Here is a 21,439-nt window from a genome sequence, read left to right as displayed (position 1 = left end):
TGTATCTGAAAGGAAAGCATTATTCTACACTCAGCAATCCAGCATCCCTCTACATGGAATAAGAATTTCTGCCACTATTTTAAGACCAATGGCCAAACTCATGTTGACCTCAGATTGGACAGAGTGACTTCTGAATTGTCAGATGCTCTCTTTTGCTTCCACTCCTGCAGTGTCAGTGCAGGTGAATTAGTTTCTGGAATTAGTCATCTGAGATCACACCAAGTAGAGATTATGTATTTTCAGATCCTTGATTATGAAAATTTTTCAAGTATGCTGAGAAAAATTCTCTTCAGAGGCTTCAGAGGAACCATCAAGGGCAGTTTGTTTCAGTGAAGGGTTGAAGATTTGTCTAATCAAATCTGGAAATCATTCTCTTTTGTTTGGATGGGATGGTTTTCCTGAGCTGTTCAGTGTGCCCTCCTCTTAGATCCTTTCATTCAAGTTAGTAGTTTCCTTATATTGGCTGATCTTTTTTCTGCTTTTAATATTCTCTATTGATTTTATTGTAGTGCACTTACATGCTGTTCAACAGTCCACTATTACTGCAAATAAAATGAGATAAATAACTTGGCTTTCCTTCTGCATGTGAAATATTTGGCAGCAGCCATCCTCATCCTTAACTGAGCATTTGACAGTGTCACTGTCAGTGTGTGTGAAAGCAGTTCTGCATGCCCTCACATGTCACCAGGACCAATGCTGGTTACATAAAGCCAGCTTGGGGTCTGTTGATATTACTGGCTGGCTTTATCTAGCAAGCAGAGGTACCAGTGGCGTCTGTGCATCGGTTGGATGTGCCCTCTTAGACACTGGCAGCAATAGCAGTGTTAACATGGGCATCTATGACCAAGCAAGATAATTGCTTATCTGCAGTGTATGGTAAAGTCACTGAGGCTCCTGTTTTCAGATCAGGCAGGTGTTATTTCTATCTATCACTGACAGACTCTGGCTTAACCAGTCACTTAAATAACAGCGATAAAATCCAAAACACAGCTTCATCTCTTTTCCCCTTGTGACTTTGCTGACACTCGCTGTCCTCAGGGAAACAACCAGCACAGTCAGAGTATAGAGATGCATTCCTTTGGCCAGCAAGAGTCTCTATGGCCTTCCCAGCAGCCGCACTCCCTCCAGACTCCTTGGTGCTGGCTCTGTGTCAGCTGGAGGTCGAAAGCCCTGCTGAAGGGGTGGGGCAGCTCCCAGGGCAGCACCTGGCATGGATCCTCAGCCTGTGCCGTGCTGTGCTCTGGAGTTTTGCCTGAGTCTCCTGCCTTGTACTGGGCTTGCCCTGGGAGCACACACATTACCACAGCCTATCCTGGCTGCTTTGGGGATTGACAGCAGCTGACTTGAGCGCTTGACTGAATGCCAGGATCTGCTGGAGGCTCTGCAAACTGCTTAAGTCAGCCAGGGGCCAACTTCATTGTTATTTCCCCCTGCCCCAGACAGATTGGGCTAGGTGCTGCTCCAACAGTGCCCAAAACTGGCTGCAGCAGGTCTGAATGGCTCAGTACTGATGTCCTTTGCCTCTGCCAAGGTTACAGATTTCAGTCTTACTGCAGGTGATGCTTACTCCCTTTAAAGTCCTGTAGGTTTCTTTCCTGTTATGTCTGTAAGCCAGCTCTGAAGATCAAACCTGAGTGGAGGTTCAGATCAGCACTGCTGATAGTCATCTGTATTTGTTCTCCAGGAATATACAGATGTATCTTCCTGCTGTGCTCTGGGTGGCTGCAGCCCAGACAGCCTCTAAAAAAGACCTTCACATGGGGTATGTTCACATCCAAACATGCTGAAACAATGCCAAGATTTTATTTGATGTCCCAAAGTATGGAGTTACAGGTTTTGACTCATTTTTTTTTAAATACATCCTTGAGATCTAAAAAGACTGTATTCTTTTAATTTTGTTATTGCAAAAGCAAATCTATTCCAGTTAGTTAATGCAAACTGCTTTGAAAAGAGCTGAATATCCTTGTAAATATATTGTGGAAGCAAGTAATTAAAATAGTCAAAAAATAAAAATCACATGACTTTAAGAAAGCACATAAAGGGTAATCAAGCAGAGTAAAACCAAATAAGATTAATTTAAGTTACAGACTCAGTATATGGTGTATTGTATTCTTTGGACTGAACAGAATTGCATGCTGTGCAAGGGTATTCTGAACTCTATTAAAGAGTAATCTTTGTACACAACAGTAGTGCTGTGCAAATAAATGTTGTGAGGCAAAATAAATAAGTTTTGAGAAATGAATGACTTTAGCAGTAGTTTGCCAATTAATTAGAACAAATGGGGAAGTCTAGCAGACAATATAAAGAGATAAACAGGGAAGAATTCAAGTTGCCATAACAGCTTTTGCTATTTTCTTACTTTACTTTTTTGCTAATTTTCCCTCTCAAAATCTTTGTGGGATTTTCTTTGAAGGGAGAAGGGAGCCAAGAGGGTGTAGTGGAAATTTTTCTCACTCATGAAATGCTATCTTTGCGTCTTTCCTCAAAAAAGGTTAATTGTAACCTGATCATTTTGTTTTAACAGGGCAATGGAGTGTGAACTAGAATAGAGAAAGAATTAGAGAAGATTTAGTTAAGTTGCATGTACTGTAGACAGCAAGACCTGTTCCCCTAAAGCAGTTAAGGAATTAACCAGTGCAATTTCATAATTATTAGTTATCATCTCTCAGAACCTGTGGAGGATAGGTCAAGTCCCAGAAAACCAGGGGAGGGCAAATATAGTACCTGCTTTCAAGAAAATGGAAAAATGAACTCTCAAGAAACCATGTATTTCTCAGCCTAACTTTAAGCAGGTTATAACTGGAAAGAATAAATTAGATATTGTAACATTTTTAAATGACAGCATTTTGGAAGTAACTGGAAATACTAGAGCACCACAATTAGAACTAGTGCTCTTGGTAAACCAGGGAGATTATTCCAATTTAACAAGGTCACATTCACTCAAGTGAAATAAAAAAAGCTATATATAGGCAGGAGAAGCCAAATCTCCACACACCAAAAAGGCAGAAGCCTGGAAGATCTGAAGGTGATAGCATCCACAGTAAATGAGAAGTGAGATGTATTTGTACAAAAGCAAATCTTGTAAAATGTACTAACAGTAGCACTGCTTGTAACATGTCAAACGTCATTACTCTGCTGTGCTCAGAACTACTGGAAGTTTACCAGTTTACCCAGAATTTGGTTTAAATACGATATTTTAAAATAAAAAGTTCAGTCCCACTGGACAGGAACAGGAATAAATAGAAACCTATAAACTATGACAAAAGTTTGGAGAAAGTGAGTTTGCTTCCTGTACACAATTGAGTAGGGTATGATAACAGACTTCCAGTGTATAAGAAGCTCCTAAAAGGAGTCAGTAATCCATTATCCTCTGAGGTCAGGGCAGGAAATATTGCTTTAATTTCCAAGAAAGGAGATTTCGGTTGTCTTTCTAACTATAAACCTAGGTAAACACTTGAACTGGCTGCTGGAGTGTCTGTAGAATCTCTGTTACTTGGGGTCGTAAAAACCAAATTAGATAAAAGAGCTGTAAACTTTTTGGGTGCATTTGATCCACATTCCTCAGCAGAGGTAGACTACATGAAACAGCCTCTAAGCTAACCCTAACCCAAACCCTAACCCTAAAGGCCAACTAACCCTAATCCTAACCCTAACCCACAAATTTTAATAACAAACAAACATACAATCAATTAAAAAAAAGAAAAAAAGCAAAAAGAAGCTTGAGAAGGTGGATCTTGGCATTGCAAAGATCAGAGGTGAGTAAAACAAGTCAGTATCTTTTTGCTGATTCTGATTATTCCAGATCCAGCTGTGTTTTAACAGAATTACAGGACTTAAAGAAGGAAGATGCTGAAGGTGGGAAAGGCAGAACTGGGAAATAGCAATAACTATTCTGCTACTCATCCTTTAAGAGCCTGTATTGTATCTCCTGAAAGAGAGGGGAAGCTGTGGTTCTCTTTTTTTCCTTCTCTCTGCTTTTGCAGAGTCGAGGGAGAGATGCATGAGCAAGAACTCATTTGGAGCTCAAAGGAGTGCACCAAGGGATCTCTCTGAACATCGTGGCCAGCATTTCCATGCTCTTCTCTAGCACCACACAGCCTGTGGATTGAGACAGAAGATCTCCAGAATGGAGCCCAGGGGGTGTGTAAAGGCAGCAACAGAGGAAAGCAAAAGAGTGGTTCATGCAGATTCCTCCCCTGCACTGAGAAAGATCATTCCCCACACATTGGTGTCCCAACACAGTGAAATTTGCTGGAACAAAAGTGGCAGATTCAGCAAACAGTGGGGGGTAGTTTAATATTTCTATAACTATCCTCAGGCACTATTTTTTTTCCTTGCATGTTCAATTAGACTGTGGATTTATTGATAAATAAATCAAGTCTCTGCATTCAATTTTTGCACTGAGGGAAGCCATAGCTGAGTAGCAGAATTTCAGGAATACATTTATCTAAGCATGTGAAATTCTCTTTGGTCTTTGAATCCTGTTGCAGATAAACTACTCTTACCATATTTATGGAGTACCAGCTTTTCAACACTTATTTTATAATCCATAGTCCTCTGTCCTTTTGCAAATAATTTCTGTTTCGCCCCGAAAGGCAGCCTCTCTCAGTTCACACAGCTTATGTGTTCGTGTCACTCTGCATTATTTATATCCCCACTAAAGCTATTCCTCTTTTCCATGTTCTTGTAATGGTGCCTATCATGTAATATTTGGACAGCTACATGTTGTTGCTGATGAGACTTTGTCCACTGCTTCCACCTTTACGGTACAAGCCTTCAGCAGAGTTTTGAATTGTTGGGCGTCCAACAGAGTCTCAGTAGCAGCAGATGTCCATTTCACAAGTGAATTATCAGAGGTATCTGGTCATGTTTGGAGTTTGATCTCTGCTTTTCCAAATGATGCTTTTTCATTTTGAACACTCATGGTGTTGATGTTTGCTTCTAAGCCATCATAGTTTTTAAGTTTCATCCATCAAGACATCAAAGTCAGAGCTCACACTGTGTATTTCTTGCTCAATTACACCAAGAGAGGTGTAGATTTTCTTTGGACAAGTTGCAAGCAGTGGTTCCTACAGATTAACTCCGTGTTTGAAAACATCTGTATTTCACAGCTGAGGGATGAAGAGACCAATACTGTCCTCCTTTTCTTCCTGGTGTAAATGCCTTACCTAGGAAAGAACCTTCCCAATCCTACCCATGCTGAGGCTCAGAGAAGTGCACTATGACATCAGGCCAACATTCACCACCCCTTTCATCTCCACTCCCAGCCCCTCAGCAGCTCTGTGCTGATGGCTCCACATGGGAACCACATGCTGTCTCAGGGAACCGGCTGGCAGGATATGACAGCTGCAAGTTCTCCCAGAACAGCTCATTTTGTCGTGCCCTGTAGAGGGGTTGTAACTGCATTGAGATTTCTAGCACAGCACCTTCCATTGAGCTACTTACACATTAAAGGAATGCCCAATCCCTATAGTGGGATACACCTGGGAAATAATCTGTTCCCAGGAGTTGCAAAGGAAAGGCTTCTGGGTTTTCAATATCAATATTTTATCAAGCTATACACCCCCAGAAGAGGTGTTTGCGCCCCAATTCAGTCTGTTGGTACTTTTGTCTGAACTAACCAACTCTGTAGTTCGTAATTACAATCTATAAATATTTTATATTACTTTAAAATCAGATTTTAAAGTATTTAAATTAATTGGGGCTGGTGATTTAGATAGCCAGGAATTTGAAACTGAGCTTGTCTAATCCTCTGTGCTTCTCTTTTCAGTTTTTAGCTGTAGCCCAAACACTCCCACTTTCTGTGGGATAAACCAATGGGAAAAAATTCTACTTGCAACGTATGAATGGTTTGACTCAGTTATCCATGTTCTGTGTTTTCTTGCAGCTATTTCAGCTCACTGAAACCAGACTTGAGTATCCACACTGCCAAAGTATGAATTTGGATGGATGGGTGTTTTGGTTTGAAAGACAGGTGTCTGCCAAGGAAGGCAGGAGTCTCCCTTGGAATGGAAGAAAAAAAAATTACAACCCCCTTCCCTCTGAATTATTATAATTTTGAAATTAAGAGGCTTTCAGGCAAAGATATGAGGAACAGGAATAACAGTTCTTTACTATTATATATCTCTATGTGTATAACCAGTCAAACAAACAGCAGTAACCATGGCAGTAGCAGCAAACAATCCCAAACCCAGTGCCAGCCTTCTCGGCTGTCGGGCCCTTTCCCCTCGGGTGCAGTTCCGCTCGCAGCCGGCAGGGGCGCTGGCGGCTCCCGGTGAGCAGGGCAGGTGCGATGGTTCCCCCGCGGCTGCAGGGGGCGCTCCGGAGCGAGCTCGGGGAGCACGCGGCACTGGCGGCCTGGGATCCCGGGAAGGGATGGGACAAAGGCCTCACAAAGCCCTGGGCAGCCGATCCCGGGATCCCGGGAAGGGATGGGACAAAGGCCTCACAAAGCCCTGGGCAGCCGATCCCGGGATCCCGGGAAGGGATGGGACAAAGGCCTCACAAACCCCTGGGCAGCCGATCCCGGGATCCCGGGAAGGGATGGGACAAAGGCCTCACAAAGCCCTGGGCAGCCGATCCCGGGATCCCGGGAAGGGATGGGACAAAGGCCTCACAAAGCCCTGGGCAGCCGATCCCGGGATCCCGGGAAGGGATGGGACAAAGGCCTCACAAAGCCCTGGGCAGCCGATCCCGGGATCCCGGGAAGGGATGGGACAAAGGCCTCACAAAGCCCTGGGCAGCCGATCCCGGTGTCCGGCCGGACCCTCGGGAACAGCAGGCTGGAACGGCAGGGATGAGCACAAATCCCGGGTGGCAGACGAGATGTATCAAACTCCGGAGCTGCGGTGGAAGCCCCGGAGGTCTGGGCAGGCAGGACGTGCGGGGCTACAGAGCAGCGAAGGCTCGAAGCAACGGCGGGGACAGGGCGGCCACAGCCCGGCTCCCAGCGGGGCAGGGAAAGGCGGGCTTGGGAACCCTGGGGTTTCTCTGGTAGGAGGAAGGCAGCCGAAAAAGCAGCCTCTCTCTCCATCCAAATGCCAGGAACTGACTGCCCACAAACCCAAGTGAAAAAGAGTAGTCAGATGCACCCCAATTCTGTGGCCAGGTCTTTTGTTTTTCTTAAGCACCCAGTAATTTGTCCCCTTGGCAACATGTATGGGGAAAATTCCTTTAAGAGAAAAAGAAAGCAGGAGGATAACTAAAACCCCAACAATGGGCACCGCAGAGGGTCTGCCTGAGCCTTGTAAAATTTCACAGTACAACTGTGATCTGTAAAACAGGATTGATCTGTAAAACAGGAGCCTGTTGTGATCTATCCTGTAGTCATGCTGTGTGCTGTGCCCCATGCAGTACTCCCTGGATTTCCTAACCTGCTTCAGCAACAAAAAGACTCAGTGAATTCTCACAAGACATCCCTTTGCATACCGCATCCAGTGACCCCATCAGGGTCTACAAAGGATGTTTCCAAAATATTATGTGTCACAGATATGTCATGGTAATTGCCAGTATGTCCTAGAAAAGTACTAAGTCCTATAGTGACTACTTATAGGAATAATCCCACAGACTGTAGGCTCAAAATTTAGTTTTTAATTTGGCATTTGTGATACATAAAAAGGAAACTTCAAGAACTGAATGTTATTAATGTGATGGTTCATTTTACCAGAGGCATGGGTAGTGTCTTGTTCGAAGTGAATTACCATTGAAGACAAGGTAGAGCCCCTGAATTTAAAAGGCAAGGTAAACTATTATGCTTATCAGAGTTGGTTTTTAGGAAAGTTTTCTTATATTAAGAAGCTCAGACAAGCTATTATCTTTAATAACTAGCTACTAGTCTGAATTTCAAATCAAATACTGTCTTATTAATCTACCAGCTTGTGCAGTGAATGCACCTTTCAGGAGAAGAAGAAAGCAATCATGGATGAAGAAACATTTCTGTAAACTCCTTTACCAGTTATGGAGTTACTCACTTCTTACTCTTTTTGACCACAAAGTGCAAAATTATATTTAAGAAACCTTTGTGGTGTGAAACGCAAGATACTGAATAGTAAAGCACAAAGTATTGAAGACAAAGGTGTGTGTATGAAGCTGTGTCAAGGAAGGTTTAGGTTAGATACTAGAAAAAGGTTTTGCACCCAGGGAGTTGTCAGGCACTGGAACAGGTTCCCCAAGGCAGTGGTCACAGCACAAATCCTGCCAGAGCTCATGGAACACTTGGACAACGCTCTCAGGCCCATGGTGGGATTGTTGGAGTGTCCTGTGCAGGGACAGGAGTTGTACTTTGATGGTCCTTGTGGGTCCCTTCCAAACCAGGATATTCTATGAGTCTGTGATTAACTGATACCTTTCAAATCTTATAGTAGAGTTTAAGGAGGTGTGAGGCCAGTGTCTTGCCTCACACACTTGGAACTCTTAAAAAAATAGGGGAGTTTTGGACAAACACATATTTAGGATCCTTTCCTTAAATCTAGATCTTGCTCTAGATTATTACCTTGTATGTTATCCATAGGCTGAAGCAAACTACATTTCCCCTTATTATCCTACTTAAACCCTAGAAATAGGGTTTATTTCACACACAGTGACTAGGTGGGAGCAGAGAACAGTGTGATTGATTTTCGCTGTGACAAAAGCCACCTGGTTCTCCTGGAGAGAGGACAGGGAAGGGGAACCAGACACCCTCTGATGAGCTCTACATATGTTTCTGCTCTACTAAAGTTTATCTAAGGCCATTTTTCCCACTTTGACTCTTGGCAAGCTGAACTTTGCATTTAAAGGAAATCTGTCCCAGGACTGTAATAATGGAATTAATAGACCTATGCAGGGTTTCCCTGAATCTGCATTCACTGAAAAACCCTGTACCCAGCACGTCTATGAGGAACCATTCAAGCAGCTGCCTAAGTGCATAAAGCATTTGAAAACACTGGCCTTATCTCCTCAAGAGTCGACAGCAAAATGTACGGCCACGTTGAGGTTTCTGGCAGTTCCAGAAATAGTGCCTGCTGAGCAAATAAGGTCAGAGTGGGTGGGTGAAAATAGATTGTTCTCAAAATTTGGCACATAAAACTTTAAAAGTGCTTTATGAACAGAAATCATTCTCTCAGGTCTTGATCCTGCAAAAGCTCATGTGGGTAGACTTCTCAAGATCATAAATTTAAAGATCTGTTTATGTTTTTGCAGGGTGGGGTCTTAGGCTAAATAAAATAATGTGAAAGATTAGCCACAGGAGGCTTCACCTTGAAAGGAAGATATCCATGCCTTTCTCTTTATTAGTTTTCCTGTGGGGAAAATACTTGGCTAACTTTTTTTTTTTCCATTTGCCCACTCTTTCAAGACTTGAGAAGCAGTTCCTCTAAGGCACTTGTTTTGATTTTTTCACTTAGGTATTCTAGGAACTCATTTAAATCATTTGATGTTTGTGTTAATAACATAAAATCTTAGTGATCTGAAACCTTTATGTAATTAAGCAAAATAATACAGCTCCCTACATGCAACTAAAGTAGTTGGGGAAATTCTCAGTGGAAATAAGGCTGACTCATTCCTCAAGCAACACTAATAATTACGTATATATATATGCTGTAAGTTCCCAACTGGAAAAAAAAATGGGGACTTTATATAATAAAAGGCTTTTTAAACCTGCATGGAAAGATGACAAGGTATTTGTACAGCTGAGACTGCATTCAGGAGTATGTTTACCAGTACCCAAGTTTATTCTCAAGAGCAACATCCAGTGAATAAGACTATACTGGTTGTGATTTTAAGCCTCACATACTTGTAAAGTCATTATGCTGTCAGTCCTTTCTCATACCAAAGTCTGCATGCTGTGCATTTAAGTGTTTAAGATGAAGGACTGAAAAGAATTTCTACATTTAGGCATTTGGAACCAAATAAGAGTTGCACTTTGAGAAAAAATCCAAAGAAAGAAAACCTTCTAATGAAAAAGTGCAGCCTTAGGTGCTATTAAATCACTATCTTCCTGATAGAGATATTTGATTTTGAAACTCTATCTGCCATTCGGATTCTTCCTTTGGCATCAGCATCCCCACTTCATTTGTGGTCTAATCACAGCCATGCCATTTCATGACTTGTGCCAGGTGATGGACATTGTAAGCAGCAATACAAGCCCTTGGATGCATTTAGATCACGTCTGCCATTTTTGCCTGTTTTGCTGTCAGAGAGATCCCTGTGTGGAGGAACCCAACAACTTCTAATGTCCCAAGGGGTCTGTCCTGAATTAATCACTTACTGGCATCTGTCTCTGCTCCAGCCCAAAGAGAATCAGTGCCCATGCTGAAGGCTATGTGGGCCCTTAATATTCACAGGTAAGTGTCTGTGATACTGGCAGTACTGCTTGGTGTCCCATAGCCCTGTTTTCCTCACCCCAGAGCAATTTGGAATCCCACATTATTTATCTCTTACGGTGTTAGACCCTGTTTCTGACTGAAATCTCATGTTCTTGTCAACAGGTGGGGACCGAGGCTGTGAGGAGAAGCAGACAGAGCCACAGGGAAGGCTGTGAGGGCAGGAAAAGTCCTTTCCCAGAGCACCCCTGCGCAGGGCGGTGCGAGGGGACACACAGCACTAAGGGATTCTCAGGTACCACAGGGGTGGGACTGCAAAGTGACCAGAGCCAGACAGCTCTTTGTGACCTCTCGCCTGCAAGTGCTTCCATGTAAGAACTGCTCCGCTGGTAACAACAACAGCTTTACTGAACCTACGGCTTTATGGACACCAGCACATCATCCCTTCTTTCATCCCCTGTCTTCCCAGAGCTAGTCAGGGAGCCCAGTGTCCATTATCCATGCACTCCACAGATGAGCCTCCTCTGACAGCAAACTTCACTACCTGTGTGTCTCTGCTTACACAATACACCCAGGTACCCTGCTTCCTTCCTAGGAGTGGGATGTTCTTTAAACTGATACAAGATTTGATCCACCGTGTTTATAGCACATATTGGATGAATTCTAATTTGCAGGAAGTTTTTACAAGTGGAAAATCTTGCTAAAACACATATTATTGAATGGATACCTTGCTGTGCTTGGATCAATGAAGCTTACACTGTGGCTCAGGTCTAATTTTACGACAATTCAGCAATTGAATCCACTCACGTTAGGCTACTGGCAATGTTGCAGGATGCATTTTGTATCTACTGATAAACTGTGTTCAGTTTGTGCTGAAAATGAAAAAGAAATCAATGAAAACACTTAGAAAACTAAAACAGAGGAAGACATGAACATATCAAAAACCAAAAAGAAGAAACAACCCTGTAAATTCTGCAGTGAAATTGAAGATTTCTCTGAATTAGTATTTTTTTCTTGGTATCCTGGAACAATTCCTAGGTCATCACACTGAAAAATTAATTTTTAAACTTTTAGTGCTTAAACTCTTAAAATAGCAGCAGCTCTGGACATGTGGTGACTTAATGTGGGACCACTGCAAGATGTCCACTAGAAAGCCATTGATCAGCACACAGGACCGTGATGTCTAAAACATGGTCAAGAAATGTTTCAGACTGCATTCCTGGAATCATGAAGTTGTAGGGATGGGCACAGGGATGGAGGTCTTTAATACTTTCCTACACAGTTGTGGGCAGTGAGTGGAAAGAGGTCATCGTAATGCTTCTGCTTAGGAAGAAAAACTTCTATTACATCTCATGCCTTATTAGATATTGGGAACTACATAGAGCCAATCTCAGCATACTCCACAGAAAACCAGGCAATGTTAGTTTGGGTTGCTCATGGAGATATTTGTTATTAATATAGACCTGAAAATTCAATTCCCCCAATTTAAGTGTTTTGGAAGTGATTTTCACTGTTGGATTAATCTCCAAATGGGAAAAAATGTAGACATAGCAGTCTAGATTTTGATCTTGCAACGCATTCCCAGGGTCCGTAACTTGGTTCTTGCTAAGTGGCTTCATATAGCTACAGATACATCTTAGTATGTGTATTTAATGCTTTTGAAAGGTGCTTAGCTGACAGGCTCAGACGATGACTCTGGGCACAGTCTACCTTCAGATATGTGCAAGCTACTCCCCTTGTTATCAGTGAGAACTGCCTTTACTTATGAGAGCTGTAGGCAACTCACATTTTCCTCCTGTCTCTACTCTGCTACTTTGACATATTGGCAACTGTTCCAGTTTGAGACAAATTCAGAGGAACATCTGAAATGAACATCCTCTGATAGAAGGCAGATTACAGCCACCCTCCCCCACTAGGCTCAGGAAGAAATTCCTCGGAGGAAAGTGAAAAAGGAATAAAACCTATTTATTTAACAAGTAAAGTGCATGCAGGCACATGGGAAAAAAAAATAATAATGCTAAATAATAAAACCTTTCGCTGTGGAGAGAACCTAGGTAGATTTCAGAGTCGTTTGTAGGTGTGGCTTTCTCCTCTCCGGAGCTGGGGTTCAGCGTGGGCCCCTCCGGGCCTCGGTGGAAAGGCCTCCCAGTGAAGTTCTGATGTTCTGGTGTTCTGAGCAGTTCCAGAAGAGATGAAGAAGAAGCCAAAGTCCCAGGGCTCCATACTTTAGCTAATGAACAAGAAACTAGCTAAAAAGCAAAAGAAATGTAAGTCTCTTCCCTGCTGCAGAAGCAGAGCAGCCGGGCAGGAGAAGCCAGCGAGCCTATCTGTGTTTTGAACACAGCGCTGAAATAATTCCACCAGCTGTCCCCCCTCTCCCTTAAAGGTACAGAAAGGCACAGGATTCATGTCTGGGCTTAGGGCAGACGACAGGGAATACAGTATCATACAGTCACCCCTAGACAGCAACCTTGAACCTTCCCCTTTTTTAATTATCACTTTTAATTCTTACGTGATTCTTACATGATTGATCAAAGTGTGCCTACTGGAAGTCAGTGCTGGAACTGCAGCTCTATGAATGCTTTCATAGAGTTAGAGTCATTGTTTTAATCCTTAGACTAGTCTCAGCATCTCTTGATGATTTCTGTAATTCTCCCCAAAACACCTCTGCTGAATACATTATTCTGTATTTGTCTATGTTCTTACACCTTGATCTGATGCAGAGTTATCTCACAGTGGATTTGTGTGCTGGTGTCTGTTTTTGTATGTGCATCTCTTCCACTGCTTTCCAAATGTGTCTGAATTGCTAAGTTCCTGTTTAGAGATTATTGCTTCCCCTCTCAAAGATCTGAATCTGCTTTCATTTCTTTGATCTTTGGCTACTATTTTGGCCCACAGATCTAACTTCCATGTTTTCTGTGTTTTATTCTGGTGTCCAGTGGTGCTCACAGCACCATCCAGATTGGGCTTGGGCAAAAAACCCCTAAGTATCTTGAGTGGCAGACCATCACTGGTGTCAAAATTGCCAGGGCTTGGCTGTGGGACATCTCTATTTTGCTCACCCCAGAGCCACACTGATAGCTCCTTCTGGTGCCACAGCAGAGGACAAGGCAGGCAGGATGTGGGTCAAGGCAGCAGCACCATCCTCCTGCTCCTCCCATGAAAGCAGAAGGTGCTGCCTTACTGTCCACAAAGCTCCTCTTGCTCCTCAGTCCTGGTAATTTCTTTCAGAAGATTAAGAACTAAATTTGCCTGTGCTTCTGAGAAACAAGGAGCTTTTTCTTGATGCCATAAGATTGAAGTATTGTCTGCTCCACACTTTCCTTAATATTCCCCCCCAACACCTTCTGTTCCCATTGCTTAGGCTTTGTCATTATTTGAATCATCTGCTTTCTGAGAGTAATCAGATTAAAATATTAGTTTCCTATATCTGAGATTTCCTTTCCTGACACAGAAAAAACCTGCAAGCTGAGGTGGTTCCTCAAAAAATGCTATCACAAAGTCCTGTATTTCAACTATGTTGAAATTCACATTGTCTGTACTGTAAACATCACTTCCACAGATTATTTTACCATTACCATTAAAAGACAATGCCAAGTTCTTCTTAAGATGCACTGATTTTCTAACTTCTTTTCCATTTTAATTTAAGCTAAAAGCTAACCATATGTCCTAGTTTAAAGGACAGGTGTCTGCCAAGGAAGACACCTCAACCCTTCCCAAGAGAAAAGCCCCCGTCTAAGAAGCTGCAGCCAGCTGCACCCCTTCCCCCCACCTTGGCCACTTCTTTTGTCTCTCTTAAGAACAGGTCGTTATCATCATATCACTTAGGCAACAAATGGGACAAAATTCCCTGAGAGAAAGAAGGAAAAAAAGAAAGGAAAAATCTTAACCTCCAACATTATCCACCATGAATTTTTTCCCATACCAACATGTCACATCAAACTTAAACTTTTAAACTATATACATACATGCATTACCCTAATTATATACATATATACATCTAGATCTAGATACAGGCACAGTGTGACAGGCAGTTCACCCCAAAACAAGGTCCCCTTGAGGTATGCATTGTGTCTCTCCATCTCTCTGCATCACCCACCAGGAGCAACCTGGTCCCTGAGCAAGGACAACCCCATGGACAGGTTTGTCTTTGCTTGAAGTGGAATTAATTCAAACAGTCTTTCCTAGCATACTTTTCATATGCACCACCGGAACCTTGTCTCCATCTGTTGTACGCAGGGGTTCAGATTGGGCAGGGCCTGCTCGGCTGGTGGAGCCTCAGGTGTTAACGAACCAGGTGGCCTTTGCTAAATGCACCTCCCAGTTTTTGAAAGTCCCCCCCAGTGCTTTCAAGGTGATTTTTAGCAGTCCGTTGCACTGCTCAACTCTCCCAGCAGCTGATAAACAATATGGTACACCCACTCAAAACTGTGTTCTTTAGCCCAGGTGTTTATAAGACTATTCTTGAAACGAGTCCCATTGTCAGACTCGATTCTCTCAGGGGTGCCATGCCTCCAAAGGACTTGCTTTTCCAGGCCCAGGATGGTGTTCTGGGCAGTAGCATGAGGCACAGGGTAGGTCTCCAGCCATCCTGTGGTGCCTTCTACCATTGTGAGCACACAGTGCTTGCCTTGGCGGGTTTGAGGCAGTGTGATGTAATCAATCTGCCAGGCCTCCCCATACTTGTATTTGGACCATCGCCCACCGTACCACAGAGGCTTCACCCGCTTGGCCTGCTTGATCGCAGCGCATGTCTCACAATCATGGATCACCTGGGAGATACTGTCCATGGTTAGATCCACCCCTCGATCTTGTGCCCACTTATAGGTGGCATCTCTGCCCTGATGGCCTGAGGCATCATGGGCCAATCGAGCTAGAAACAACTCTCCCTTGTGTTGCCAATCCAAATCTATCTGTGACTCCTCTATTTTTGCAGCCTGGTCTACCTGCTCATTGTTTCGGTGCTTGTCATTAGTCCAACTCTTGGGGACATGGGCATCTACATGACGGACCTTCACAGGTAGCTTCTCTACCTGAGTGGTGATGTCTTGCCATTCTTCAGCAGCCCAGATTGGTTTTCCCCTACGCTACCAATTAGCCTTTTTCCACCTTTCCAGCCAACTCCACAGAGCATTGGCTACCATCCACAAATCAGTGTAGAGGTAGAGCTTTGGCCACTTCTCTCTTTCAGCAGTGTCCAGGGCCAACTGGTCAGCTTTGAGTTCAGCAAGTTGCCTTGATCCACCTTCTCCTTCAGTAGCTTCTGCTACTGATCTGTCATGTGGGGCTCCATACGGCTGCTTTCCATTTTTGGTTTGTCCCTACAATGTGACAGGAGCCGTCAATGAAAAGAGTGTAGTGTTTCTTATTGTGGCAGTTGGTGGTATGGGGGAGCTTCTTCAGCCCAGGTCACCTGTTCCTGCTCCTTTTTGTCGGTCAGACCAAAATTTTCACCTTCAGGCCAATTTGTAATTACTTCCAAGATCCCAGGGCGATGCAGATTTCCAGAATGGGTGCGCTTTGTGAAGAGAGCAATCCATTTGCTCCATGTGGCGTCGGTGGCGTGGCAGGTAGAAGGAAACTTTCCTTTGAACATCCACCCCAGAACTGGTAGTCGGGGTGCCAGGAGGAGTTGTGCTTCAGTGCTGATTACCTCTGAGCTGGCTTGGACTCCTTCATAGGCTGCCAGAATGTCCTTTTCTGTTGGGGTGTAGTTGGCTTCAGACCCTCTGTAGCTTTGGCTCCAGAATCCCAGTGGCTGGCCTCGAGTCTCACCAGGCACCTTCTGCCAAAGGCACCAGGAAAGACCATCACACTCGGCTGCAGAGTAGTGCACATTCTTCACCTCTGGTCCTGTCCTGACTACACCAAGGGCTACTGCATGAGCGATCTCCTGCTTGATCTGGGCGAAGGCTTGCTGCTATTCAGGGCCCCAATGGAAGTTGTTCTTCTTGTAGGTTACCAGGTAGAGAGGGCTCACGATCTGGCTGTACTCAGGAATATGCATCCTCCAAAAGCCTATGGCGCCTAGGAAAGCTTGTGTTTCCTTCTTGCTGGTTGGTGGAGACATCGTCATGATCTTATTAACGACCTCGGTGGGAATCTGACGCCGTCTGTCTTGCCACTTCACTCCCAGGAACTGGATCTCCTGGGCAGGTCCCTTGACTTTACTCTTCTTGATGGCGAAGCCAGCTTCTAGGAGAATCTGGATGATCTTCTCTCCTTTCTCAAATATTCTGTTGCTGTGTTCCCCCACACAATGATGTCGTCAATGTACTGCAGATGTTCCGGAGCCTCACCCTTTTCCAGAGCAGTATGGATCAGTCCATGGCAGATGGTAGGATTCTGCTTCCACCCCTGGGGCAGTCGGTTCCAGGGGTACTGCACACCCCTCCAGGTGAAGGCAAACTGACGCCTGCACTCTGGTGTCACAGGAATGAAGGCATTGGCAATGTCAGCAGTGGTGTACCACTTCGCTTTCGACTCCAGCTCGTACTGAAATTCTACCATGTCCAGCACAGCAGCGCCCAATGGTGGAGTCACTTCATTCAAGCCACGATAGTCCACAGTCAATCTCCATTCCCCGTCAGACTTGCGCATAGGCCAGATGGGGCTGTTGAAGGGGGAGTGGGCCTTGCTGACCACCCTTGGCTCTCCAGCTCACGGATCATCTTGTGGATGGGGGTCATGGCATCCTGATCCATCCGATACTGCCGGCAGTGCACTGTCAAGGTGGCAATTGGTACTTGTTGTTCCTCCACCTTCAGGAGTCCAACTGCAAAAGGATTCTCTGACAGTCCAGGCAAGGTATTCAATTGCCTACTGCCATCTGCCTCCACAGCAGCTATCCCAAAAGCCCACCTGAGTCCCTTCGGGTCTTTGAAATAGGTGCTCTGGAGGAAGTCTATGCCCAGAATACACAGGGCCTCTGGACCAGTCACAATAGGATGTTTCTTCCACTCCTTTCTAGTCAGGCTCACCTCGGCTTCCAACATGGTCAACTGCTGCAATCCCCCTGTCACCCCAGCAATAGAAACAGGTTCTGCCCCCACATGTCCCAATGGGATTAATGTGTACTGCGCACCAGTATTGACCAAAGCTTCGTACTCCTGTGGCTCTGATGTGCCAGGCCATCAGAGACACACAGTCCAAAAGACACGATTCTCCCATGCCTCTACCTGGCTAGAGGCAGGGCCCCTCTAGCCCTGGCTATCATTCCCTCCCTGGGCGTACATGCTAGAGCTCCCTTCAAGGGGATCTGACATATCATCCTGCCTTCTGTAATACCTGGCAGCTCGGTCACGGGAGGCTGAGGCTACTTTCACTTTAGTGGAACTTCCTCAGTTAGTGTTTCCCTCCTTGAGTTCATGCACCTTTGCTGCCAGGACAGAAGTGGGTTTTCCATCCCACCTTCTCATGTCTTCCCCATGATCACACAGGAAGAACCACAGCTCATCTCGTGGGGTGTACCCTCTCTCCCTAGCTGGGGGACGTCGGGCTCTGACGTTGGGGCCTGTGACTTGCAATGGTGCCGTATGGGAACTGTTCTTCACGTCCTCCATCACCTCCTCCCTAATCTCCTTTTTGAGGCTCTTAACCACAGCAGAGACATGAGCCTGTATCAGGCCACTGATCATACTCATAATTCCTGAGTTTGCTGGCTACAGAGCCCACTGTCCCTCAGTTGTCCTCGGCATTAATGATTGCGATGAAGGCGCGTCCTGGGTTGCAGTGTATTCTATTACCATCCTCATGAGTTGTTGAAACCAGGTGGGGCAGTGTTTCCTTTCCTCCTCCCCTATTCTATCTTTCTGTTAATGGCCCATCAATGCCCTGCCTCATGACTCAGAGATAACTCCCTCCTCCGGTCCATCTTCTGTTAATGAGCTTAATCAATGCCTGGCCTCATGACTCATCATCCCATTGGGAGATGCTCCACCCAGAGGGAGGAACCAAGCATTCCATCCGGGATATAATCTGAGATTCCGAACACTACAGACACCCTTTCCACTGGATTCCCAGAGGACAGGAGCTACATAGCCAGCACTGGACCTTCCAAGGAAGAGCAGGCCCTTTCTACAGGATCACCACTTTAGGAGGACTGCAGCCACCATTCTACCAGACTGCTACCACCACCCTGACTAACAGGGTGTCAGGTTGTATCCTGACTCTGTCAGTTTGAACCAGTGTTTTCTTTTATTTTTTTCCTTTTCTTTAATTTCCCTATTAAATTGTTATTCTGACTTGGTGCCTCCCACTGGTTTGTTTTCAAACTAGTACAAGGCTGGTATATTTGGATGGCCCTAGATTTGCCAGGTTCCACAACATTTGCCCTGTGCACCTGACCTCGTCATTATCATGCCGTCCGTCCCTTCCAAAAAATATCTCTAGTACTGCCACTTCTCTCATGTGTTGGATCCCTTTCTCAATGATCTTCCAGGGCATTCTATTATGATAATCCTGCATTCTGCCTCTGTGACCAAACCTCTCTCTTACACTTGTTAAAAGGCGCTCCCAGAGAGAAAGGGGCCCTGGCTCCCTCACAAACACCTGATCAATACCCATGTCCTAGGTCAAGGACCCCAAATTCCGGCTTTGCCACTACCCAGTTGAATGCCTGTACCCATAAGGTCCCAAATCTGAAATAACCAGGTTGCATAATCCTCACAGCCCCGTTGTACAATGTCTTTTTGTGGATTACGGAGACTATCATACGACAGGGACTAAGTGATGATTTCAGGCTCTGGCTCTCCCACTGGTTGTGAGGGCCCTGGTATGTCATCATCATTAACTGGGTGTACTGATTTGGCCTTATACTGCTTCCTGTGCACAGGAGCAACTGCTGCTGGCTGTGGCTGCGGCTGCCCTTGTGATTCAGCTGGAACCTGGATGCAGGTTCCACTGCTGCACCATCAGACTCTCCCTCTTTGAGGTAGAGAGAGACTTTCCCACCAGCTGGGGAAGAGTATTCCCTCAGCATCTGGCATATCTCCTCCAATACCCCCATCCAATCTGGGTGGTTCATTTTTGAGGTGGGCTGTGGGACAGTGTCAGGCTGTGGGGCAGCGTCAAGCTGTGGGGCAGCGTCAAGCTGTGGGGCGGCATCCCTAGTCTCTGCGGTAGGTGTCTAGGTGTTATCCAAGTCAATCTCACCTTATCTCTGAATGCTAAGTAGAATAGGCCTATCAGCAACACCAGCCATTGTATGATATTGTTAGCACCTAGAGGAAATTTGAACCCTTCAAAAGCTGGTGGGGTAGGCCCAAAGAAATGGATGAAGGGGTGGGAGAAAACTTCCCCTGGTATTACTTCCTCATAATGGGTACCATTATTAATGAAACCCCAAAAACATACACTTAGTGTGTGATAGCCCTCTATCCATGTACCCACATTCCAGAGGAAGTTAAAAATCCATTAATTCCTCACCTTATTGACCCATTGTGCAAACTGCATAACAGCCACAGTAGCCTTAGTCATAGGATCCTGTTTAGATAAGGAGCTGCAAATGGGAAAAATACAGCCATAACCATGTATCAACTGAACCAGTGTAGGCTAGACCACATGGTGCCACCTAATGAAGTTTCTATACTCAGCACACAAAAATGGGTTATCCAGGAACTGTTATTCCTTTTTCACCCTTTCCTCTCGATGACCTCAGGCCTCACATTGGGCGCCAAGATCTGTCCTAGTTTAAAGGACAGGTCTCTGCCAAGGGAGGCAGAAACCTCCCTTAGGATGGAAAATGTGACCCCTTTCCCTCCAAGTTATTTTATTAAGGGGCTTTCAGGCAAAGATATGGGAAAAGGAATAACAGTTCTTTACTAGAATATACATCTATAACAAGGCAAACAAACAACAACAACAGCAGCACCAACAAACAGAGCCAGAAGCCGGTGCCAGCCTCTCTCGGCTGTCGGGCCCTTTCCCCTCGGGTGCAGTTCCGCTCGCAGCCGGCAGGGGCGCTGGCGGGAGAGATGGAGAAGGGGCTTCCTTTACAAACCCACTGGGACAGCCGGTCCCGGTGCCCCTCCGGATGGCGAAATGGGCTGTGGCAGGGACCTCGGAGCAGAGGCAAGCAGGTTCCGGAGCGGCAAACAAAATGTAGCAGGAACTCCGCAGCTGTAGCGGGAGCTGGGGGGGGGGGGGGGGTTGGCAGACATGGGTTATCAGGGTAAAGTGTAGCAGAAAAAACCCTGAAGCAGTGGCAGAAAAACAGCAGGGCTGGGCAGTGGCAGCCGGGCTTCTGCAAACAGGCCGGAGACACTCCTTAGGAGGGGGAAGGGGGTCCGGGTCCTGAGTTTTCCTCTGAGGTACCTGAGTAGGTGGTGAGAGTCCTTTGCAGTGAGATTGGCTGTTTGATAAGGTCCCAGTTCAACAAGTGCTTCTAGGAGCAAAGCCTCACTCATGGTAGAAGCAGTTGATGGTGGCAAGATGGAGCTCTGTGGTGGCAGTGAATTCTTCCCACAGCAACCACAGACCAGCCATCTTCCCTCCAATCCGACCCCGAGAGCAAACGAGGACCTGAGCCCAGCCCCACGCTCCCCAGCCAAAAATCACGTGATAACTCTGCCCTTCCCAAGAGAAAAGCCCCCAGATAAGAGGCTGCAGCCAGCTGCATTCCGTCCCCCAACCTTGGCCACTGCTTTTGTCTCTCTTAAGTAAAGGTTGTTACTCTTAAGTACAGGTTGTTATCATCTCTTAGGCAACAAATGGGACAAAATTCCCTGAGAGATAGAAGGAAAAAAAAAGGAAAAATCCTAACCTCCAACACCATAGCATTCCCTCTGTTCAATCTATTGCTTCTCTGCCAGAAAATCATCTGCTGCAAGTGTTGTATTTGTAACATAACAGGACACAAATCAGAAAGGAATTTTTGGTTTTCAGAGTTATGCCCAAAGGTTAATAACTGCAGATTGTACTGCCAAATACTTTTCTCTGTGATGTTACTGTGAGCATGCAAGTAAATTCTGCTTTTCTGACTAGTGAAAAAAATCAGATAACCCCAAGTGAAAATCGTACTATATCTGAAAAGATGCTAATGGGCTAAGAAGCTGGTGAGGCCTTAGATGAGATGAAAAAAGGCCTCTATTTCCTAAGAAATATTCAGGTGAAGAAGATGAATAAGGTCCTGTGGATAAAAT

The sequence above is a fragment of the Coloeus monedula genome, assembly GCF_965178545.1.
Source record: "Coloeus monedula genome assembly, chromosome: 11".
NCBI lineage: Eukaryota > Metazoa > Chordata > Aves > Passeriformes > Corvidae > Coloeus > Coloeus monedula.
This window is presented reverse-complemented; position numbering follows the sequence as displayed.